Genomic DNA, 26,131 nt, shown 5'->3' on the forward strand with positions numbered 1-26,131 from the left:
ATATCTCATGCTTTTGGATTGGAAGAATTAATATTGTTAAAATGGCAATACTGCCCAAAGCAATCTGCAGATTTAATGTGATCTCTATCAAAATACCCATGACAGAACTAGCACAAATAATCCAAAATTTATATGGAACCATAAAAAACCCAGAATTTCCAAAGCAATCCTGAGGGAAAAAAACAAAGCAGGAAGCATAACTCTCCCAGACTTCAGACAATACTACAAAGCTACAGTAGTCAAAACAGTGTGGTGTTGGTAAAAAGCAGACATACAGATCAATGGAACGGAATAGAGAGCCCAGAAATAAACCCACACACCTACGGTCAATTAATCTTCGACAAAGAAGCCAAGAATATAAAATGGGAAAAAGACAGTCTCTTCAGCAAGTGGTGCTGGGAAAGTTGGACAGCTGCATGTAAATCAATGAAGTTAGAACACACCCTCACACCATGCACAAAAATAAACTCAAAATGGCTTAAAGACTTATAAGACATGACACCTTAAAACTCCTAGAAGAGAACATAGGCAAAACATTCTCTGACATAAATTGTGCCGATGTTTTCTTAGGTCAGTCTTCCAAGGCAATAGAAATAAAAACAAAAGTAAACAAGTGGGACTTAATCAAACTTGCAGGCTTTTACACAGCAAAGGAAACCATAAAAAAAAGAGAACCTATGGCATGGGAGAAAATATTTGCCGAAGATGCAACAGACAAGGGCTTAATCTCCAAAATACACAAACAGCTCATACAACTCAACAACAAAAGAACAACCCAATCAAAAAATGGGCAGAAGACCTTAATACACATTTCTCCAAAGAAGACATACAGATGGCCAGTAGGCACATGAAAAGATGCTCAACATCACTAATTATTAGAGAAATGCAAATCAAAACTACAATGAGGTACCACCTCACACCGGTCAGGATGGCCATCATTAAAAGTCTACAAATAACAAATGCTGGAGAGGGTGAGGAGAAAAGGGAACCCTCCTACACTGTTGGTGGGAATGTAAGTTGGTGCAGCCACTATGGAAAACAGTGCGGAGGTTCCTCAGAAAACTAAAAATAGAATTACCATATGATCCAGCAATCCCACTCCTGGGCATATACCAGGACAAAACTATAATTCAAAAAGACACATGCACCCCTAGGTTCATAGCAGCACTATTCACAATAGCCAAAACATGGAAGCAACCTAAATGTCCATCAGTGGATGAATGGATAAAGAAGATGTGGTACATATATACAATGGATTACTACTCAGTCATAAAAAAGAATGAAATAATGCCATTTGCAGCAACATGGATGCAGCTAGAGATGATCATACTAAGTGAAGTAGGTCAGAAGGAGAAAGACAAATACCATATGATATTGCTTATATGTGGAATCTAAAATATGGTACAAATGAACCTATCTACAAAACAGAAACAGATTCACAGACATAGAGAACAGAACAGATTTGTGGTTGCCAAGGGGGAGGGGGGTGGGGGAGGGAAGGACTGGGAGTTTGGGATTAGCAGATGTAAACAATTATATGTAGGATGGATAAACAACAAGGTCCTATTGATAAACCATAATGGAAAAGAAGATTAAAAAAAAGAATGTCTATATGTGTATAACTGAGTCACTTTGCTGTACAGCAGAGATTGACACAACATTTTAAATCAACTATGTTTCAATAAAAAAATAAAGTAAAAATAAAATAAAATAAAATAAAATTCTATGAAGTATCTCCACTTCACTTAGTTCTTCTGTGGTTTTTTGGAACATATTCCTCTGTCTTCTCATTTTGCCTAATTCTCTGTGTTTATTGCTATGTATTAAGTAGGTAGGTTACATTTCCCATCCTAAGATATGTACTATATATTTCTCAGCTTAGCAGATCCAGAACCTAGATATTTTTAAATAGACAGGTTTTTAAAAAAATTAATTAATTAATTAATTTTTGGCTGTGTTGGGTCTTCGTTTCTGTGCGAGGGCTATGTCTAGTTGCGGTGAGCGGGGGCTACTCTTCATCACGGTGCGCGGGCCTCTCACTGTTGTGGCCTCTCTTGTTGTGGAGCACAGGCTCCAGACGTGCAGGCTCAGTAGTTGTGGCTCACGGGCCTGGTTGCTCCGTGGCATGTGGGATCTTCCCAGACCAGGGCTCGAATCCGTGTCCCCTGCATTGGCAGGCAGATTCTCAACCACTGCGCCACCAGGGAAACCCAAATAGACAGTTTTTTAGAGCAGTTTTAGGTTCACATCAAAATTGACAGAAAGTACAGAGATTTCCCATATACCCCTTGTCCCCACACATGCATAACTCCCCTTTACCAGAGTGGTACATTTTTTTTACAATCAATGAATCTACATTGACTCATTGTACTCACCCAAGGTCCATAGTTTACATTGGGGTTCACTCTTGGTGTTGTACATTCTGTGCATTTGGACAAATGTATAATGACATGAATCCATCATTATAGTATTATACAGTGTATTTTCACTGCCCTAAAAATACTCTGTGCTCTGCCTTTTCATCCTTCCCTTCCTCTTCCAATTCCTAATAACCACTGATCTTTTTACTGTCTCCATAGTTTTGCCTTTTCCAGAATGTCATATAGTTAGAATCATACAGTATGTAGGCTTTTCAGATTGGCTTCTTTACTCAGTAATATGCATTTAAGTTTCCTTCATGTCTTTTCATGACTTGATAGCTCATTTCTTTTTTTTTTTTTTAATTTATTTTATTTATTTATTTTTGGCTGCATTGGGTCTTCGTTGCTGCACTCGGGCCCTCTCTAGTTGCTGTGAGCGGGGGGTTGCAGAGCACGGACTCTAGGCACACGGGCCTCAGCAGTTGTAGCACACAGGCTCAGTAGTTGTGGCTCACGGGCTCTAAAGCGCAGGCTCAGTAGTTGTGGCACACGGGCTTAGTTGCTCCGCAGCATGTGGGATCTTCCTGGACCAGGGCTCGAACCCGTGTCCCCTGCATTGGCAGGTGGATTCTTAACCACTGTGCCACCAGGGAAGCCCAGCTTATTTCTTTTTAACTCTGAATAATATTCCATTGTCTGGATGTACCACAGTTTATTTATTCATTCAGCTAATGAAGGGCATTTTGATTGCTTCTGAGTTTTCGCAATTATGAATAAAGATGCTATAAATAAAGATGTAGGTTTTTGTGTGGACAGACGTTTTCAAGTCATTTGGGTGAATACCAAGGAGTGTGCGATTGCTGGATCTTATGGTGAGAGTATGTGAAGTTTTGTAAAAAAAATCACCAAGCCGTCTTCCACAGTGGCTTTATCATTTTGCGTTCCTGGCAACTGTGACTGAGAGTTCCTGTTGCTCTACATCCTCAGCAACACTTGCTGTTGTCAGAGTTCTGGATTTTGACCATTCTAATAGGTGTGTAGTGGTATCTCATGGTTGTTTTAATTTGCATTTCCATAATGACATATCATGTGGAGCATCTTTTCATATGCTTACTAGCCATCTGTATACCTTTTATTTTAGCATCCTTATTGGAGTATAATTGCTTTACAATGGTGTTTTATTTTCTGTTGTATAACAAAGTGAATCAGCTATATGTATACATATATCCCCAATATCCGCTCCCTCTTGTGTCTCCCTCCCACCCTCCCTATCCCACCCCTCTAGGTGGTCACAAAACATCAAGCTGATCTTCCTGTGCTATGCAGCTGCTTCCCACTAGCTATCTGTTTTACATTTGGTAGTGTATATCTGTCCATGCTACTCTCTCACTTTGTCCCAGCTTACCCTTCCCACTCCCCATGTCCTCAAGTCCATTCTCTATGTCTGCGTCTTTATTCCTGTCCTGCCCCTGGTTCATCAGAACCATTTTTTTTTAGATTCCATATATATGTGTTAGCATATGGTATTTGTTTTTCTCTTTGTGACTTACTTCACTCTGTATGACAGGCTCTAGGTCCATCCACCTCACTACAAATAGTTCAAATTCATATCTTTTTATGGCTGAGTAATATTCCATTGTATATATGTGCCACATCTTCTTTATCCGTTCATCTGTTAGTGGACACTTAGGTTGCTTCCATGTACTGGCTATTGTAAGTAGTGCTGCAATGAACATTGTGGTACATGTATCTTTTTAATTAATTAATTAATTAATTAATTTTTGGCTGTGTTGGGTCTTCGTTTCTGTGCAAGGGCTTTCTCTAGTTGCAGCAAGCGGGGGCCACTCTTCATCGCGGTGCGTGGGCCTCTCACTATCACGGCCTCTCTTGTTGCGGAGCACAGGCTCCAGACGCGCAGGCTCAGTAGTTTTGGCTCACAGGCCTAGTTGCTCTGCGGCATGTGGGATCTTCCCAGACCAGAGCTTGAACCCGTGTCCCCTGCATTGGCAGGCGGATTCTCAACCACTGCACCACCAGGGAAGCCCCATGTATCTTTTTGAATTATGGTTTTCTCAGGGTATATGCCCAGTAGTGGGATTGCTGGGTCATATGGTAGTTCTATTTTTAGTTTTTTAAGGAACCTCCATACTGTTTTCCATAGTGGCTGTATCAATTTACATTCCCACCAACAGTGCAAGAGGTTTCCCTTTTCTCCACACCCTCTTCAGCATTTATTGTTTGTACATTTTTTGATGATGGCCATTCTGACTGGTGTGAGGTGATACTTCATTGTCATTTTGATTTCCATTTCTCTAATGATTAGTGATGTTGAGCATCCTTTCCTGTGTTTGTTGGCAATCTATATATCTTCTTTGGAGAAATGTCTATTTAGATCTTCTGCCCATTTTTAGATTGGGTTGTTTGTTTTTTTGATATTGAGCTGCATGAGCTGCTTGTATATTTTGGAGATTAATCCTTTGTCAGTTGCTTTGTTTGCAAATATTTTCTCCCATTATGAGGGTTTTCTTTTCGTCTTGTTTATGGTTTCCTTTGCTGTGTGAATGCTTTTAAGTTTCATTAGGTCCCATTTATTTATTTTTGTTTTTATTTCCAATTCTCTAGGAGGTGGGTTAAAAAGGATCTTGCTGTGATTTATGTCATAGAGTGTTCTGTGTATGTTTTCCTCTAAGAGTTTTATAGTGTCTGGACTTACGTTTAGGTCTTTAATCCATTTTGAGTTTATTTTTGTGTATGGTGTTAGGAAGTGTTCTAATTTCATTCTTTTATATGTAGCTGTCCAGTTTTCCCAGCACCACTTATTGAAGAGGCTGTCTTTTCTCCATTGCATATTCTTGCCTCCTTTATCAAAAATAAGGTGATCATATGTGTGTGGGTTTATCTCTGGGCTTTTTACCCTGTTCCATTGATCTATAGTTCTGTTTTTGTGCCAGTACCATACTGTCTTGATTACTGTAGCCTTGTAGTATAGTCTGAAGTCAGGGAGCCTGATTCCTCCAGCTCCATTTTTCTTTCTCAAGTTTGCTTCGGCTATTCTGAGTCTTTTGTGTTTCCATACAAATTGTGAAATTTTTTGTTCTAGTTCTGTGAAAAATGCTGTTGATAGATTGATAGGGATTGCATTGAATCTGTAGATTGCTTTGGGTAGTATAGTCATTTTCACAATGTTGATTCTTCCAATCCAAGAACATGGTATATCTCTCCATCTGTTTGTATCATCTTTAATTTCTTTCATCAGTGGCTTATAGTTTTCTGCACACAGGTTTTTTGTCTCCTCAGGTAGGTTTATTCCAAGGTATTTTATTCTTTTTGTTGCAGTGATAAATGGAAGTGTTTCCTTAATTTCTCTTTCAAATTTTTCTTCACTGTTGTATAGGAATGCAAGAGATTTCTGTGCATTAATTTTGTATCCTGCTACTTTACCAAATTCACTGATTAGCTCCAGTAGTTTTCTGGTAACATCTTTAGGATTCCCTATGTATAGTATCATGTCATCTGCAAACAGTGACAGCTTTACGTCTTCTTTTCTGATTTGGATTCGTTTTATTTCTTTTTCTTCTCTGATTGCTGAGGCTAGAACTTCCAAAACTATGTGGAATAATAGTGGTGAGAGTGGGCAACCTTGTCTTGTTCCTGATCTTAGAGGAAATGTTTTCAGTTTTTCACCATAGAGAATGATGTTGGCTGTGGGTTTGTCATATATGGCCTTTATTATGTTGAGTTAGGTTCCCTCTATGCCTACTTTCTGGAGAGTTTTTGTCATAAATGTGTGTTGAATTTTGTTAAAAGGTTTTTCTGCATCTTTTGAGATTATCATATGGTTTTTATTCTTCAGTTTGTTAATATGGTGTATCACATTGTTTGATTTGCATATAGTGAAGATTACTTGCATTCCTGTGATAAACCCCACTTGATCATGGTGTATGATCCTTTTAATGTTCTGTTGGATTCTGTTTGCTAGTATTTTGTTGAGGATTTTTGCATCTATGTTCATCAGTGATATTGGCCTGTAGTTTTCTTTTTTTGTGGAATCTTTGTCTGTTTTTGGTATCAGGGTGATGGTGGTCTCTTAGAATGAGTTTGGAAGTGTTCCTCCCTCTGCTATATTTTGGAAGAGTTTGAGAAGGATAGGTGTTAGCTCTTCTCTAAATGTTTGATAGAATTCACCTGTGAATCCATCTGGTCCTGGACTTTTGTTTGTTGGAAGATTTTTAATCACAGTTTCAATTTCAGTGCTTGTGATTAGTCTGTTTATATTTTCTATTTCTTCCTGATTCAGTCTCGGAAGGTTGTGCTTTTCTAAGAATTTGTGCTTTTCTTCCAGGTTGTCCATTTTATTGGCATATAGTTGCTTGTAGTAGTCTCTCATGATCCTTTGTATTTCTGCAGTGTCCGTTGTTACTCCTCCCTTTTCATTTCTAATTCTCTTGATTTGAGTCTCCTCCCTTTTTTCTTGATGAATCTGGCTAATGGTTTAACAATTTTGTTTATCTTCTCAAAAACCAGCTTTTAGTTTTATTGATCTTTGCTATTGTTTCCTTCATTTCTTTTTCATTTATTTCTGATCTGATCTTTATAATTTCTCTCCTTCTACTAACTTAGGGGGTTTTTTGTACTTCTGTCTCTAATTGCTTTAGGTGTAAGATTAGGTTGTTTATTTGAAATTTTTCTTGTTTCTTGAGGTAAGATTGTATTGCTATAAAGTTCCTTCTTAGAACTGCTTTTGCTGCATCTCATAGGTTTTGGGTCATCGTGTTTTCATTGTCATTTGTTTCTAGGTATTTTTTGATTTCCTCTTTGATTTCTTCAGTGATCTCTTGGTTATTCAGTAGCGTATTGTTTAGCCTCCATGTATTTGTATTTTTTACATTTTTTTCCTATAATTGATATCTAGTCTCATAGTGTTGTGGTTGGAAAAGATGCTTGATATGACTTCAGTTTTCTTAAATTTACCAAGGCTTGATTTGTGACCCAAGATATGATCTATCCTGGAGAATGTTCCATGAGCACTTGAGAAGAAACCGTGTTCTGTTGTTTTTGGATGGAATGTCATATAAATTTCAATTAAGTCCATTTTGTCTAATGTGTCATTTAAAGCTTGTGTTTCCTTATTTATTTTCAGTTTGAATGATCTGTACATTGGTGTAAGTGGGGTGTTAAAGTCCCCTACTATGATTGTGTTACTGTCAATTTCCCCTTTTATGGCTCTTAGCACTTGCCTTATGTATTGAGGTGCTCCTATGTTGGGTGCATAAATATTTACAATTGTTATATCTTCTTCTTGGATTGATCCCTTGATCATTATGTAGTTTCTTTCTTTGTCTCTTGTAGTAATGTTTATTGTAAAGTCTATTTTGTCTGATATGAGAATTGCTACTCCAGCTTTCTTTTAATTTCCATTTGCATGGAATATCTTTTTCCATCCCCTCACCTGCAGTCTGTATGTGACCCTAGGTCTGAAGTGGGTGTCAGGTAGACAGCATATATACAGATGTTGTTTTTGTATCCATTCGGCCAGTCTATGTCTTTTGGTTGGGGCATTAATCCATTTGCTTTTAAAGTAATTATCGATATGTATGTTCCTGTTACCATTTTGTTAATTGTTTTGGGTTTGTTTTTTTAGGTCTTTTCCTTCTCTTGTGTTTCCTGCCTAGAGAAGTTCCTTTCGCATTTGTTGTAAAGCTGATTTGATGGTGCTGAATTCTCTTAGCTTTTGCTTGTTTTAATTTCTCCATTGAATCTGACTGAGATCCTTGCTGGGTTGAGTAATCTTGGTTATAGGTTTTTCCCTTTCATCACTTTAAATATGTCCTGCCACTCCCTTCTGGGTTGCAAAGTTTCTTCTGAAAGATCATAAGCTGTACCCTTATGGGGATTCCCTTGTATGTTATTTGTTGTTTTTCCCTTGCTGCTTTTAATATTTTTTCTTTGTATTTGATTTTTGATAGTTTGATTAATATGTGTCTTGCCGTGTTTCTCCTTGGATTTATCCTGTATGTGACTCTCTGCGCTCCCTGGACTTGATTGACTATTTTTCACATGTTACGGAAGTTTTCAACTAAACTGTCTTCAAATATTTTCTCAGACCCTTTCTTTTTCTCTTCTTCTTCTGGGACCTGTATAATTCAAATGTTGGTGCATTTAATGTTGTCCCAGAGGTCTCTGAGACTGTCCTCAATTCTTTTCATTCTTTTTTCTTTATTCTGCTCTGTGGTAGTTATTTCCACTATTTTATTTTCCAGGTCACTTATCTGTTCTTCTGCCTCCATTATTCTGCTATTGATTTCTTCTAGAGAAATTTTAATTTCATTTATTGTGTTGTTCATCATTGTTTGTTTGCTCTTTAGTTCTTCTAGGTCCTTGTTAAACGTTTCTTGTATTTTCTCCATTCTATTTCCAAGATTTTGGATCATCTTTACTATCATTACTCTGAATTCTTTTTCAGGTAGAGTGCCTATTTCCTCTTCATTTGTTTGGTCTGGAGGGTTTTTACCTTGTTCCTTCATCAGCTGTGTGTTTCTCTGCCTCTCATTTTGCTTAACTTAATGTGTTTGTGGTCTCCTCTCTGCAGGCTGCATGTTCCTAGTTCCCATTGTTTTTGGTGTCTGCCCCCAGTGGGTAAGGCTGGTTCAGTGGGTTGTGTAGGCTTCCTGGTGGAGGGGACTAGTGCCTGTGTCCTGGTGGTTGCGGCTGGATGTTGTCTTTCTGGTGGGCAGGACCGCATCCTGTGGTGTGTTTTTGGGTGTCTGTGACCTTATTATAATTTTAGGCAGCCTTTCTGCTAATGGGTGGGGTTGTGTTCCTGTCTTGCTAGTTGTTTGGCATGGGGCATCCAGCGCTGGAGCTTGCTGGCTGTTGGTTATAGCTGGGTCTTAGCGTTGAGATGGAGATCTCTGGGAGAGCTCTTGCCGATTGTTATTTTGTGGGGCTATGATGTCTCTGGTGGTCCAATGTCCTGAACTTGGCTCTCCCACCTCAGAGGCTCAGGCCTGACACCAGGCTGGAGCACCAAGAGCCTGTCAGCCGCACGGCTCAGAATAAAAGGGAGAAAAAAATAAATAAAAATAAAAATATTATTTAAAAAATAATAATAATAAAAAAAGAGAGCAACGAAACCAATAAACAAATCCACCAATGATAACAAGTGCTAAAAACTAAACTAAGATAACAATCAGAAACAAATCAGTTGCAGACAGCAAACCCCAAGTCTACAGTTGCTCCCAAAATCCACACCTCAATTTTGGGATGATTCCTTGTCTCTTCAGGTATTCCACAGATGCAGGGTACATCAAGTTGATTGTGGAGATTTAATCCGCTGCTCCTGAGGCTGCTGGGAGAGATTTCCCTTTCTCTTCTTTGTTCGCACAGCTCCCGGGGTTCAGCTTCGGATTTGGCCCCGCCTCTGCGTGTAGGTCGCCTGAGGCATCTGTTCCTGCTCAGACAGGAGGGGGGTTAAAGCAGTGGCTGCTTAGGGCACTCTTGGCTGGTGTGACGTTACAACAGCCTGAGGTGTGCCATGTGTTCTCCCAGGGAAGTTGTCCCTGGATCACGGGACCCTGGCAGTGGCGGGCTGCATAGGCTCCCGGAGGGGAGGGTGTGGATAGTGACCTGTGCTTGCTCATAGGATTCTTGGTCCAGCAGCGTTAGTGTTTCATGCCTGTCTCTGGGGTCCACGCTGTTAGCTGTGGCTCATGCCCGTCTCTGGAGCTTGCTTAGGCAGTGCTCTGCCTTCTGTGGGCACACAGGGAAGGAATCTCCTCTCCTTGCACACCCTGAAACAATGGTCTCTTGCCTCTTAGGCAGGTCCAGACTTTTTCCTGGACTTCCTCCTGGCTAGCCGTGGCACACTAGCCCCCTTCAGGCTGTGTTCACGCGGCCAACCCCAATCCTCTCCCTGGGATCCGACTTCCGAAGCCCAACCCTCAGCTCCCAGCCCCCACCCGCCCCGACCGGTGAGCAGACAAGCCTCTCAGGCTGGTGAGTGCTGGTTGGCACCGATCCTCTGTGTGGGAATCTCTCTGCTTTGCCCTCTGCACCCCTGTTGCTGTGCTCTCCTCTGTGGCTCCGAAGCTTCCCCCCTGCCCACCCCCTGTCTCTGCCAGTGAAGGGTCTTCCTAGTATGTGGAAACTTTTCCTCCTTCACAGCTCCCTCCCAGAGGTGCAGATCTCATCCCTATTCTTTTGTCTCTGTTTTTTCTTTTTTCTTTTGCCCTACCCAGGTACATGGTGATTTTCTTGCCTTTTGGGAAGTCTGAGGTCTTCTGCCAGTGTTCAGTAGGTGTTCTGAAGGAGTTGCTCCACATGTAGATGCATTTTTGATGTATTTGTGGGGAGGAAGGTGATCTCCACGTCTTACTCCTCCACCATCTTGAAGGTCCCGCTACACTAATTCATTTTCTAACGTTGAAACATCCTTGCTTTCCTGGGAGAAATCCCATTTGGTAGTGGTGTACAATTCTTTTTATACATTGTTGGATTTGATTGGCTGATATTTTGTTGAGGATTTTTGCATTTATCTTCATGAGCGATGTTGGTCTATAGTTTTCTTTTCTTATAATGTCTTTGGTTTTGGTATTAGGATTATGCTGGTCTCATAGAATTAGTTAAGAAGTATTCTCTCTGATTCTAAAGAAAGATTGTAGAGAATGGGTATAATTTCTTCTTTAAATGTTTGGTAGAATTCACCAGTGAACCCATTTGGACCCAGTGTTTTCTCTTTTGGAAGATTATTAATTACTAATTTAATTTATCTAATAGATATAGGCCTATTCATATTATCTATTTCTTGTTGTGTGAGTTTTAGCAGATTGTGTCTTTCAAAGAATTGTTCTTTTTCATCTAGGTTATCAAATATGTTGGCATAGAGTTGTTCATGGTATTCTTTATTGTCCTTGCTCATGAGATCTGTAGTGATGTCCCCTCTTTCATTTCTGATATTAGTAATTTGTGACCTCTCTCTCTTTTTTTTTCTCAGTTAGCCTGGCTAGAGCCTTATTGATTTTGTTGATCTTCTAGAGAATCAACTTTTGGTGTATTGATTTTTCTCTGTTGATTTCCTATTGTCAGTTTGATTGATTTCTGCTAAAATTTTTATTATTTATTTCTTTATGTTTACTTTGGATTTAATTTGCTCTTCTTTTTCTGGTTTCTTACGGTGGAAGCTTAGATAATTTATTTTGACTCTTCTTTTCTAATATATACATTCAATGCTATAAATTTCCCTCTAAGCACTGCTTTCACAGCATCCCATAAATTTTGGTAAGTTGTGCTTTCATTTTCATTTAGTTCAAAATATTTTAAATTTCTCTTGAGATTTCTTTTTTGGCCTATGTATTATTTAGAAGTATATCATTTAGTCTTCAAGTATTTGGTGATTTTCCAGCTACCTTTGTGTTATTAATTTCTAGTTTAATTCCTTTGTGGTTTGATAGCAGTCATTATATAATTTCTATTCTTTTATATTATTAAGGTGTGTTTTATGATCCAGAATATGGTCTATCTGGGTGAATTTATTATACTCAGAGTTGATCTTAAGCTGAGTTAGGTACAAGAGAGACTGTCTGTAAATCAGAAAGTCACTTTATCTATTTACAATAGATAAAGCATATAATTCTTTTACATGAATATTTATATCTGTGATCCAGGCCTCCCCCTAGTCCTGGTGCCTTTTGGTATTAACATTAATTTAAAAGTTGCTTGATGAGTTTGGATCTCAGGGCAAAGAAATTTTCATAGTCTTATGGGATAAAGTCCATCTCTTGGCTGACCTGAGGAGTCTAGGTGCTATCACGTCCAAACTTTGACCAGCTTCATGACTGTAAATCATTGTGCAGGAAGCTATGCAGGCTTGGCTAAGTGCTTGACTTTGGAGCCAGGCAGCAGTTTCACCACCTACTTGTTGAGGGACCTAGGAGAGGTTATGAAACCAGATATTGAAAAACTTCTCTACGGCTCAGCTTTCTCATCTGTAAAATAAGAACAATAGTAGTCCCCATTTTATAGCATCATTGTGAAGATTAAGTTAATTTAAATTTGTAAAGCATTTTGCAAAGAGTATGTCATGTAAATGCTCAGTAAATATTCACCATAAAGATGAAACTAGCCCTGTGGCTGGGATCTCTTTGACCTGGGACTCCACTTCTTCTCAGTGAGCCTTCTCAGTGAAGGCTTCTAAGCCTTCTACCTTATTTCTCATACCTGAATATCTGTCCTTACAACCTGCCCAGTTATTCAAGTTCCCCTAGACCTTGTTCCAAGACCTGGAGCACGTTCCCAAACCTGATGGGGCCTGGGGTGAGAGGGAGAATTGATAGAAGACATAAGAGCTGAGTAAATTCTCAAAGGATAAGTAGATCTGAGAGAGATGAGAAGAATGGGGACCGGTGTGGAGGGGACTGTGTGAGCAGAGGCATGGAGGGAAGCACATCATGATGTGTGGGGGAAGCAGCAAACTCCTAAGTGGCTCTGGAGGGTAAAATATGGCACCAGGAATGGTGAAAGATGAGATCAGCATGCAAGCAGGGGCCAGATCAGGGATATTTCCTCCTACCATGTTAGGAAGTTGAATTTTATAGCATTTATACCACAGCCAGTTAGAAGCACAGAAGCATTTGTAACTTCTGAGAAGGAAAGTGACATGGATAAATTTGAGTTTTAGCTGTAATCCAAAAGTCTCTGGCCTCTCCAACCTGGAGGCACACATGACTTAGCAATTATAAGAATTGTTAGGAGGCTTTCTTCCTGCCTTCATTCGGATAATATTTATTGAACTACTAGATTCCTGGAATGTTGTAGGTGTTGTAAATAAATAAATGGTAGATAAAATCTCTGCTCTAGTGGGCAAAGCTGACAGTTAACAAGCAATCAAATACATGAAGCATTTTCAGGTAGAGGGGCTGCCCTAGTATGTGGAAGCAATGGTGGGCTTATGAACCAGGGCAGTGGGATCAGGGATGTAGCAGAGGCAACAGAGGTCACTTGTTTTGTCCCTGGAACATGCCATGTCAACCAGAGGTAGAATCCTACATCTATCATGATTATTCCTAGAAGACTCTATGCCCACAAAAGCAATATAACACAATGCAGTGAGCTGTGAGAAAGGGTTTCACTGATCACCCTATTGCAGAACCATGAAATTTCTACTGAATATTTTGTTTCTTCTAAGTTCTTTCTCAACTTCATCTACCAGGGTGAGGAGATGATGACAGACTGGAATTCTGTGGTTACATAAGGGCTCACTGAGGCAGGAAGAGGAAAGAACATTCTGGGTAGAACACAATACAAGCCAAATTTTCCAAACCTTAAGAGATCATGTCAAGTTTGAAGAAGAGTGAGTAGTTCAGGATTGTTATGCCCTGCTAAGATTTTGGGGGGTGGCATGAGTAGAAGTAATTTTAGAAATATCTCCCTGATGTCAGGGTGGAAAATGATTTGAGTGGTGGAGACACTAAACGTAGGGAGACCTGTTAGAATCTTGGGGTAATAGTAAGGAAGGAAGGGGATCCAAGAGGGAAAAGATGAATGGAAATAAATGGAAGGTTAAAGTCCTAGATATCTATATGAGGTGGAAGGGAAGGTTCTGTGGGAATGAGAACATGAGACAGCTAAGGGTTTGCTAGAGTAGGATATTAGCATATCTTATGTAAAACTTAAGAGGAGGAAGAACTCTGGGTGATGGAAAATTGAAGATGTGGTTCTAAAGGTGAGAAACCAAAGTCTAATGGCAGATAAGAGATGACGATGATGATGATGATGACGATGATGATGATGACGACGATGATGATGATGATGGTGTGTGACCTGCCTTTAGTTTCATGATGGGAGAATATAGAGATAAAAGGCATGCTTGGAAGTGAGGTCATTACTTAGAACACAGCCTGGCATATTGAGGCATTCAATAAATAAATGAATGATATGCTGGGTGTCATATAACTCTCCTTGACATGAGTTTTTTGGTGCCAGAACAAGCTTCAAGTTGCAGGCAGTGTCTGGCATAGTTTAACATAGGCAGGGAGGCTCTCTGAACCAGGTGAGGGCTTCCCTGCCCCATTAAATTCTTCCTCACCCTCAGGGATCTAGCTTGAGTGGGTCCGTCTCATGTGTGCTTGTACAGCACATTATTTGCCCCATCTTCACAGCACGTATCATGGGCTGAAACATTTTATGACTTGTTTTGCCAGTTTGTTCCTTATTCTTTCATGGTAGGGACTCAAAGGACCTGAAAAAGCAAAATTGTTTGTGAAACCTGGAGCTGGCCTTACTTGTAGGTGTATTACACAGTCCTGCATTAATTAAAGGAGCACTTGTGCGTCCCTGCTATATCAGTCTGGGCCCCAGAAGGAAACAAAATAGGATAACTTAAGAAGGTTTTAGTTAAGGGACTATTTACAAAGGTGTGAGCAGGGTTTGGGGGAACTACTGGGGAATTCAGTGTGGGTCTAGAAATAGCCTAGGCTTGAAGGGGCCAGGGAGGGAGTACAGCTACCAGGGCAGAGAGTCATATGGAAAGGCTGCCTTGAGAGAAGCTGGGACCTCTCTTTGGTGGAAGCCAGGGTAGTAAATACCTCTCCCTCCCTGTTCCCATCTCTCTGATCTCTTGTCATCCCCCTTCCACCAAACCCACTAGAAGCTGGAGGGCTGGAGGGGCTCTTTGATGTGGCCTATCACCTAGTCTCCTGAGCAGAGAAGGAGAGGAAAAGGGGAGAGGGATATGGAGGTGCTAATAGGTGCTCTTAGCACACTGCCTTCCCCATTGGCCTGCCAGAGCAAGTGACATTCTCCCAACTTGCCTGGAAGATTTAGTCATCTCCAAAAGAGCAAGTTAAACTGTGACTAGGGGTAGAAGAGATGGGCCCAGTCTGTTTGTTTATACACTCCTTGCCTTCCCTACAATGGTTAGAAACCCAAACCACAGGCAATAATGGGTAATGCATAAATGGACATATCACAGTCAGGCCCAATGGAACAATTCCCATACTTCCAGAGGGGGTTCACCAAGATGGCAATATAGGAGGCTCCAAACTCCCCTCCTCCCATGGACACACTAAGTACACAGGTACACAGGGAGCAATTACTTCTGAGAAAAAACTAGAAACTAGCAAAAAGGGAGCAAGCAAAAACCACCCATTTCTCAGTCTTAACCTGAAAGGGGTCCATCTTCATACTTTGGAAACTGCTCCTGAGGGTTAGGCATCTAATCTGTACACATCTAGGTGCTGCCTGAAGTCCTCTCTAGAGGCTGGGGAAACTGGCAAACACCTCCTTTGCCTTATCCCTTTAACTGGCTCCAAGTTGCCAGTATCTCTTTGGAAGGAGTTTTACAAACATCTGGCACCCCGCTTTTTGTAGCTGCTATCTGAGAGATGGGCCCCCAGATCACCTGGCTCTCATAGTCAATGGGGCTTGCATTCACAAGTCCTACAAGGTTGTAGCAAACAAATAAGCAGTTCTTAATGGGCACAAGAACAATCTCCTGTGGGCCCAGCACAGAAAGAGCAGGTTAAAACACCCATCTCCCAGTTTCTCCCTGGAAGGACCTTAACTACATACTTTCCCAGTTGCTGCCTGAGGGTCCAGCTTCCAATCAGCCTGCATCTAGGTATTGAATGTAATCTTCTCCTTTGGGACACTGATGGGTCTTGGCATATTCAACTACTGGAAGCCACTAAGAACAAAGAAGGTGGCTTGGACAAGCAAAAGGTCTGAAAGACAAACAGGAGCTCAGGCAGGAGTGATTGATGAGGTTTATCTCCTACACAAGACCAGGCTGTCAAGACTTGTGTAGAAACCAACACTGAAAGTCAAGGAAAATGAAGAAAGCAAGGAATATGTCCCAAACAAAAGAACAAAATAAATCTCCAGAAACATTTTTTTTGTTTTGTTTTTGTTTTAGTTTTTAATTTTTAAACGACTTTATTTTTAGAGCAGTTTTAGATTTGTAACAAAATTGAGAGTAAAGTACAGAATTTCTACATACCCTCTTCCCTCCCCCCACCCCCGCCACAGCCTCCCCATTATCAACATTCCCCACCAATGTGGTATATTTGTTACAATTGATGAATCCACATTGACACATCATAAGCACCGTGAAACAGAGATAAGTGATTTACTTGATAGAGAGTTCAAAATGACAAGTTATAAAGATGCTCCCTGAGGTCAGGAGAGCAGTGCCTGAACAAAGTGAGTATTTCAACAAGAATATAGAAAATATTTTTAAAAGTACCCAATAGAAATCACAAAGCTGAGGAATACAATAACTGAAATGAAAAATTCAATAGAGGGGGGTTCAACATCAGACTAGATCAAGCAGGAGAAAGGATCAACAAACTTGAAGACAGGGCAGTGAAATCCATCCAATCAGAGAAACAAAAAGAAAAAAAGAATGAAAAAGAGTGACAATCGTTTAAGGGACTTATGGGACATCAGCAAGCAGACAAATATATGCATTATAGGGATCCCAGAAGGAGAAGAAAGAGAGAAAGAGGCAGAAAGTTTATTCAAAGAAATAATGGCTGAAAACTTCTCTAACCTGGGGGAGGAAAGAGACATCCAGATCCAAGAAGATCAGAGAGTTCCAAATAAGATGAACCAAAGAGACTCACATGGAGACACGTTATGATTAAATTGTCAAAAGTTAAAGACAAGGAGAGAATCTTAAAAGCAGCAAGAAAAAAGTAACTTGTTATGTACAAGGGAACCCCCATAAGACTATCATCAGAATTTTCTGCAGAAATTTTGCAGGCCAGAAGGGAGTGGGATGATATATTCAAAGTGCTGAAAGAAAAGGAAAACTCCCAATCAAAAATACTCTACCTGGCCAAGTTTTCCTTCAGAATTGAAGGAAAGATAAGGAGTTTTCCAGGCAAACAAAAGCTGAAGGACTTCATCACCACCAGACAGGACTTACAAGAAACGTTAAAGGGAGTTCTTCAAACTGAAATGAAAGGAAACTGATTAGTAACAGGAAAATATGAAAATATAAAACTCACTGGTAAAAGTAAATATATAGTTAAATTCAGAATACTCTAATGTTGTCATGGTGATGGGTAAATCACTTATAACTCTAGTATGAAGATTAAAAGACAAAAAGTATTAAAAGTAGCTACAGTAATTTGTTAATGGATACACAATATGAAAAGGTGTAAATTGTGACATCAAAAACAAAATGTGGGGAGGGGTGTAAAAATGCAGAGTTTACACTTTTATTTGTCAATTACACCCCAATAAAGCTGAAGGTAAAAAATAGGTACTTTCATGCAAGGGAATATTATGCAGCCATTACAATGTTTCAAAAAATTTTTGATGGCATAGGAGAATAAGTATGATACTTTATGCAAAAAATTCCTATTCAATAATTTGCAAAAAAAAAAAAAAGAAAGAAAAGAATTAGAATAGGCTCTTATACTTTCTACAATAAACAAGTATCACTTTAAATTATAAACAAACATCAAAAACAGTGTCTGAGAAAGAAGGGCCCTGGTTAAGGCTTTCTTCTTAACCACTTTTAATTAGCATTCCAGCAAGGATGAGGTTAGGAAATTGTCACCTGAGGCTCTTTGGAAGTGACAAAGTGCCAGATGATCTGGGACCTGGCTTGAGGTGGTTCCCATGTTGGGTTGTGAGTTAGAGTTGGGGAGGAGAATGAAGACAGTCATGGGGTGTATCTCTGTGTGAACCTGTGCCCTCTGAGGGTGAGGGGAATATTGGACAGCTTTATAAGGGCTGCTCCCTGCCCCTTAGAGTTGCCATCCGTCAGTCAGGCTGGGATGTATGCTTCCATATCTCACACAAAGGGACTGAATAGACTGGTAGTTCCCCTGTAAGGGAGCGTCTTGCTGAAGAGAGAGCAGGTAGATAAAGGAGCATTAGAGTGGGTGGAGAAAGGCCAGAAAACAGGAGGGATGTTGGGAATTATCTCTAAAGGGCAAGGTCCACCCAGGTCAAGGATTTCTCCAAGTCAGAGTTAAGGATGACTTGACCTGGTTAGAACTGGGGCAGCCCTCCACCCTGGATTTTGCACTGGCTTATCAGGCATTAACTTATTAAGACGAACCCACCCATCCATGGAAAGAGGAAGTTTCTGCATTTTATACCACTTGGCTTTTAACCCCACCTTTCCTCTGGTTTGAGCCAAATATGTGTGTAGTTTTTCCCTTAACAATAACAACTGGCTTTCTTGTTTTTCTGTGCAAAGCTCTGTGGCTCTCAAGATCAGCACAGTTCATGTTGAATTCCTAGCCACAGCTTGAACTGGACTGCAAGGACATGGACTGGAATGAAATTTGAGGGATTGTGGTCTGGAAGTATGTATTATTTTAGCTTAGAAGAGAAATACAATTTTCTCTTGTGACTTGGTGTGCTGTGCCCAGTTGAGTACTGACACCTGTGATTCCCTTCCATCAACTAGGGGATGCCAAGGATCTCTCACCTGTGTTCTGGTACCTATGACCCCCTTCAGCCAGGTTTGCAGTCAGGTCTCTTTTGGCTGTGATGAACAAAAGACAGGGGGAAGTAACTTCGTTTAAGTGGTTTAAGTCATCTGCCTCAGATGGCATTGTGAGTGCACTTCACTGCCCTTCATTGTTAGGCCTAAGAATTCACTCTAATTTTGGAAGGTAGATGAAAACCTTGCCTGTGTCTGGGAGTATTATTTATTTGCGTAGGACAGATGGGCCTCACCCAATTTCCTGAACTGCCTCCAGCTTGACTCACATTTCCCAGTAATGCTAAATTATTCCATCAAGTCTGAAACCCAGGGACAAATTGTGTGACCATAAACTAATAATATTGTTCTTTTTTTCAGAGTTTATCTTTGGACACAAAGTTCTAAATCTCTTTAATTTTTCCAGCACATTGATAAAAGATGCTCTAAATACATACAGCCTCTCCTTGGTAGCTCCCTAATATTGTTCCTTTAAAAGGAACTTTAGCCATGCTACTCCTAAAGCTAGATTCCCAGGCTGTTTTGATTCTCCTCATTTTTTCAGGTAAATGAGTAACCCCACTGAGTAAGGGCTCTACATTAAGCCAACTTGCCCTTTTAGTTCGACAAATACCTGGGCACCAGTGTAACCCACCTGAATCAGTACCAGAGGATACCTGTTTCAGGGCTTCAAGTGTTTGGTTACAGCTACATTTGTCCAATGAGTCAACCAAACTAGCTTTATTTCTAAAGGCATTCCAGAGTGCTGATTTACTCAACTTGTTTTATTTCCTGAGGATGTTATTCATTCATAGCCAGCAGAGAAGGAAAGAACAACATTTGAAAGCCCACTTAAGGAGGGGTGGATAAAACTCTGTTCTCTCTGGAAAACTGTCTTTTACAGTATGATGTGGATGTTTCTGGCATTTCTCTCTGGGGCAAGAGTTGGAGATGAGGTTTCTGAGGCTGCAAATGGGGATGTGAGGACAGCTTGCAGGTCCACCCCAAGGCTCTGAGAAAGGAGGGATTTTCTGTTCAGTGAAGACCGGCAATCAGGCCCTTTTTGGAGCTGGGGACAGATGTTCCCTGACCATGAGGATTCACAGCTAAAGCCACATTTCTGTGCCTTGCTCCAGTACTGGCCATGGGGGTTTGGTAAATCAGGGAAGGGGGCCTGCTCTGGTGATGCAACCAAGCAGGGCCCTACAGGGCCCTTCCAGGTACAAAAGCATCTCTGTGTCCTTTTTCAGAACAATCTGATATATATCTCTGGGTTCTTCTTCAGGAACTAAGTCCCCACCTGGGTGGAGGATGGTAACTTCAGGCTGAGCCCAAGCACACAGACCCCAGAGTGGTCAGAATCAGAAGGCTGATGACTGAGATTCCTGAAACACCACCTTGTTACCTCCAACCAACCAATCAGAGGAGGGTTACACACCCTACAGCCCTCACCCCAAATTTTGCCTTTAAAAACTCTTCTCTGAAAACCATCGGGGAGTTGGGGGGCATCTTTTGAACATGAGCCACCCATTCTCCTTGCTTGGCCCTGCAATAAACCTTTCTCTGCTCCAAACTCTGAGGTTTTGGTTTGTTTGACCTCACTGTGCGTTGGGCACGTGAACTTGGGTTCATCAACAGCGACAGGAATCCAGTCTTCTCACTGTCTGCCTTCTTGTCACAGGCAAGTGCTCTGGGTTTCTTTACTAAGGAATCTTCCCTTGCTCCAGCTTTGCTTTTCCTTCTCAGGCATAATATCTTTATTCTTTTTTTAGAAAACATTCCAGGGACTTCCCTGGCGGTCCAGTGGTAAAGAATCTGCCTTCCAGTGCAGGGGATGTGGGTTCAATCCCTGGTTGGTGAACTAAGATCTCACATGCTGCAGGGCAACTAAGCCTGTGTGCCTCTACTAGAGAGAGAAAACCCACATGCCAGAACTAGAGAGAGCCCACGTGCCACAACTAGAGAGAAGCCCGCGCACTGCAACTAGAGAGAAGCCCATGCACTGCAACGAAGAGCCCGCGTACTGCAACAACAAAAAAAGAGCCTGCATGCTGCAAGGAAGATCCCGCATGCCACAACGAAGACCCAATGCAGCCAAAAAATAAAAATAAAAATAAATATAAAGAAATAAGTAAATAGAAAACATTCCAGCCTGTAGGTAACCTCTATGCCATATAGGCTTTTATTCCGTCTGATCAGGAAATTCAATGATAGCCAGATGCCTTGTGCTGACTTGTCCATTTTCATGTATTCTGCACCTCAACCTGGAATCCAGCTTGATTTAGAGGTACACATGACTAGCTTCCGTTCATTCATTTGTTCATTCACTCCTTTACATATATTCCACCACTATTTATTAAGTGTCAGCTATGGGCCAAATGCTCACTCAGTTATTCATTTATGTGAATACATTTTATTCACTGGAATTTTGGGAGAAACTAGGAATGACAGGGGCTGGCTCCCAGGAGAGAAGCGGGCAGGAGGACACGGCTGAACTGGATTTCTCCAAATCTCCATGTGTAGGATGCAGGTGGGTGGCTGGAGCTGGGGCTTCTGGAGACCAGGGCATGGGCGTGGGCTGGTTCTCTGAAAAAGACAAGAGGTGAGGGTGGGAGCCCTGTGATGTACTGTGACAAGGGCCCCCACCCCCAGGGACCCTCTGATCTTCAAGCCAACAGCCATAATCATGATATGCTCAGTGTGTCTGAGTTCCTTTCTGGGAAAAATGATAGGTGTGGATTTTGCTTTTAGGGTGCCTCAGGGTAGACCTGCCTGTGCAGAGGCAGGAGCAGAGACAAGAGTCTCTCAAAGGAATAGGGTTGGATGTCACAGCTCTCGTGGGGAGGACAAGAGATTCATCCAAGATGGTGTGATTGGGAGGCCCGAGCCAGGTTCATCTAATTTTTCTGAGGGCAAAGAAATCCTTAAGTGACACCTTCTGAGTTTCAGCAAGTTTTGATTCACTTATAGCCCTAGACCATGATGAACATCCACACTAACTGGGCAGAAGAAGGACACGTAAATAAACAAGCATAATATTATATACTATATAGTATGAAAATACTCTTAACTCCCAGGGAGAAGCAGCTAACTGTCTAGGGGTCTCTGAGAAGGGTTCATGGAGAAGGTGGCGTCTGAGTTGGTGGAAAAATTGCTAAGACACCTGACAAGCAGTTGCCATCACAGAGCCTCTGTAATCCAGCCCTTCCATTCTTGGGTGACTTTGACCTGAGCACATTGCTTATTTTATCAATCTGCTCCCTATCACCCATTGGTGGACACTAGTTATAAACAGCATGGCTTCAAATGTCTGCTTGTTCATCTGCCAAACATGAGTAATGTTGACCTTGTTGGGAACTCGGTTTCAGTGTCTCAAAGAACATTATCTGTGGTGGATGTAGTCTGATAACAAATAATAAACATTCGTTTAATCCATGAAATAGTCAGTTTCCCTAAATACTATTGATAACAGTAGGCAAGTGCATTTCAGTTCCAGGGTGGGACTTGCGAGACATTGCCCTACCTTTAGGGAAGTTCTTCTTTTAGGAGATACTACTAAATAATGATGATGCTGATGATAATAATGATAGAAGTAGCTGTTTATTTAGTACTTACACTGTGCTGTCAACTTTATGAAACTCTCACGACATCCTAGGTTCCTCATTGTACGGAAATGGAAGCTCAGAGAAGGTAAATGGTAAATAAGGGGCAGTCAGTCTTCCCTCAGACTCCTCCCCTCCACTCCAGGCCAGGTTGAGTCTGGAATCCAGCAGCGTGGGATTGCTTGGAGGTGCTCATTTTTTCTTCCTGAATGTTATCAACCCAGTCCCCGGCTAGGCTGGAACCACTCTGAGAGCAAGGACAGAACCTTCTACTTCTTCGCCTCCCAAAATACCTAGCATGGTCTCTTGAAAAGAGTCAATACATACTTATGGGTGGTTGAAAGGATTGCTTTCTAAATGGGCAGTCCTGGGTTTGGTACAGTAGGGAGGAAACAGAGAAAGATCCCACAAGGTAGAAATCTGCCTGTTAAAGTGTCTGAGTCTATTCAGTATAATGTTTGCTGTTTTCTCCTCCACAGCAGCTGTGAACACATTTCTTGTTCGTGGCCACCACTTGTATTTTTAAGCACTTCCCAAGATCCTCATGGTCGCTGGGGATCATTGCACACTTCTGCTTTTTAAAATTTTAAAATTTTATTTTTATTGAAGTATAGTTGATTTACAGTGTTGTGTTAGTTTCACAACACAGTGTACAGCACAGTAATTCATATATATATATATATATATATATATATATATATATATTCTTTTTCAGATTCTTTTCCCTTATAGGTTTTAATTTTTTTAAGGTTTTTTTTTTGGCTACATTGGGTCTTCGTTGCTGCGCGCGGGCTTTCTCTAGTTGTGGCGAGCAGGGGCTACTCTTTGTTGTGGTGCGCGGGCTTCTCATTGTGGTGGCTTCTCTTGTTGTGGAGCACGGGCTCTAGGCTCATGGGCTTCAGTAGTTGCAGCACGTGGGCTCAGTAGTTGTGGCATGTGGGCTCTAGAGCACAGGCTCAGTAGTTGTGGTGCACGGGCTTAGTTGCTCTGTGGCATGTGGGATCTTCCTGGACCAGGGATTGAACCTTTGTCCCCTGCATTGGCAGGCGATTCTTAACCACTGCCCCACCAGGGAAGTCCCAAGATTTTTTTTTTTTTTTTTTGATGTGGACCATTTTTAAAGTCTTTTAAAAATTTGTTACAATACTGCTTCTGTTTTATGTTTTGGTCTTTTGGCTGTGAGGCGTGTGGGATCTTAACTCCCTGACCAGGGGTCGAACCTGTACCCCCTGTATTGGAAGGTGAAGTCTTAACCACTGGAAGCCAGGGAAGTCCCTCCCTTATAAGTTATTGCAAAATATTGAGTATAGTTCCCTGTAGGTCCTTGTTGGTTATCTACTTTATATATAGTAGTGTGTATATGTTAATCCCAATGTCCTAATTTATCCCTCCTCCGTCTCCACTTTCCCCTTTGGCAGCCATAAGTTTGTTTTAAAGATGTGGAATGCTTCAGGAACTTGCGTGCCATCCTTGGGCAGGGGCCATGCTAATCTTCTCTGTATTGTTCCAATTTTAGTATATGTGCTGCCCAAGCCAGCACCACGCTTCTGCTTTCATTGTGCCCAGACCTTCCTGAGTCTGCACCTGGCATGTACACAGGTCTTTTGTTTTTGTTCTTCCCTTTCGTGTTCTCGGGTCCTCCTCCCTCTTCTGTTTCTTAAAAATGTAGCTAAGGAAGAGGTGCAGTTAGTGAGCTCTTTGCTTGAGGCTTCCTGGTTTTCATGTGATTTTGAAAATTCTGTTCTTTGAAGGCAGTCCTAAAACATGGGTAATGAGAATGTTTGGCATTCATTAGGCAGTTTTATATTTGTGAATAAAACTGGTAGGAGATCCCAGCTTACCCAAATAAAATGATCTCCTCTTAGCTTAGCACCATAATAAAGTTAAAAAACAATAAAAAAGAAACAGTTCGAACAGGAATAATTTAAAAGTTTAATCCTGAGGACTCTTTTTACATTTTTGTTTTGCCCCAGAATAGTAGCTCTTAAAGATGGTCATCTTTAGTTTGGTTTAGAGATCAGTTTTGAGAGTGTACACAATTTGCCAGAGTTGCTTATGTTTATTTAAGCCCTCATTCTGAGCTGTGGTTTGTGCTAAACTCTGGTCAAATGTTCCTGCATCTCTGAAGACTCTGAGCTTGATCTGAGAATCTTTGCTTTAGTTTAAGGTGTTAAATTAGAGCTATTACAAAACAAGAGGACTGGAGTTGATAAAAATTGATAAGCAACTCTGAGTTTTATTACTGCTTTTACATTTATTTATTAGTTGATTTTAGGCTAATCTTATCATTATTAATGTGGAAAAATGTAAGATGTAAAAGCTGACATTCCCCCAAGAAATTCCTGTGTGAATTGTATAGCCTGATTAAAAATATTACATGTTGGCACCAAAATTATGGGCTTCTACTATTACCACCCACACTGTTTGGGGGAAACAGTGAGGGATAAAGAGAAGCTATGTAGAATCCCGGAGTTGTTTTGTATGATCCCGTGGTCCTCCTGGAACAGCAGCTCTGTGGAAACATAAAGTCACAGTATTTGTAGGAGGAAAAAAATTTGATGGAAGCGTGAACGGAATGGCTAGTGAGGTGGAGAGTCAAGGATGTGGGTTGTGTGAGTGGTTAATTACTTGTCTCACTTGATTGGGCTTTCGGAAAACTTGAGAAATGCCAAGTTGTTTTTCCAGTCTGAGAGCTGACTTGCTGTTTGGATCTGGACAAGTCACTGTACATTCATAAAGCATATTCACAAGATGATTGAGAAAAGTTCTTGGTAGCCACCAGCTCCCACATTCCTCTTCATCTTTTACAAAACCCAGGGACTTTGACAATCTCCTAAACAGAATCGGAGGGTAAAATACCCATGATCTCTATTCTAGAACACTCCAGAATTGGGTCTTAGAACATTATATGTTAAATGGGTTAAATAGAATAGTGGATAAAAATAATTCGGTGTAACTTTTCTAGACGAGTGACTTTACATTAAGATATAGGCAGTGTTTATGCAATATTTTTTTCCATTCATTCAATACCATCTAGATTTTTATTGAGCCCCATCCCTGAGTTCACCTGCAGCTGCAGCAGACAGCTCCTGTGCACACTGGCAGCCTCCCACCTTAAATGTTCATGTCTCTTTGCTTCAAGAGAAGCAAAGCAAGGAAGACCTGCAACCAAAAGGGTTTGTACAGTGCATGTACAAGGCTGCTGGAAGTGCTGGAAATGGATGCCCCAAGGTCAGCTCTTAACAGTGAGGGATGAGGGTCAGTGGATGAGTACTCCAGCTTTGCCAGTCCTTGGTGGGATACTTCTGAAGGCTCCTTTTCAGGGGGTCCTCAGCGGGACTGAGCTCTCGCTGCCCACAGTGGCCATCAGCTCATCAGAGCATGCTTTATTGGCATTCCTCCCACCCCTGCCTTGCTTCCCCCACTTGTGCTTCTTGGGGTCCTTTTCCTAATAAACTATCTAACCCAGCATTGCCTCAGGGTTTCTTGCAGAGGAACCCAGAAGCAGATAAGCATATACTGTGACTATGGCACCAGAGATACTCTCAAGGATCTAGTGATGGAGAAAGAGAAAGGGCTAAGCAAAATGTATCACCAGCTGAATGTGCCTGCGTACTGTGAATGGTAACAAAATAACAGCTATAGAGGGATTCAGAGAAAGGAGAGATGGTTTCAGCACAGGATGAACAGGACCATGGAGGGAGCAGGATAAGGTTAGGATTTGAAGAATG

The 26,131-nt window shown here is 41.1% G+C and overlaps 1 long non-coding RNA gene across 1 annotated transcript in view; it reads right to left on the minus strand.

Annotated features, from left to right (window-relative positions):
• Window positions 1-561: 561 nt before the first annotated feature.
• LOC309635164 overlaps window positions 562-26,131 on the minus strand; it is a 53,942-nt gene continuing 28,372 nt past the window's right edge. The window contains exon 2 of the long non-coding RNA XR_014248685.1: window positions 562-3,909. This is a non-coding gene — a long non-coding RNA (uncharacterized lncRNA). The remainder of the gene's footprint in view (window positions 3,910-26,131) is intronic.

This window comes from Balaenoptera borealis (genome assembly GCF_965194805.1).
Source record: "Balaenoptera borealis genome assembly, chromosome: 9".
Taxonomy (NCBI): Eukaryota; Metazoa; Chordata; class Mammalia; order Artiodactyla; family Balaenopteridae; genus Balaenoptera; species Balaenoptera borealis.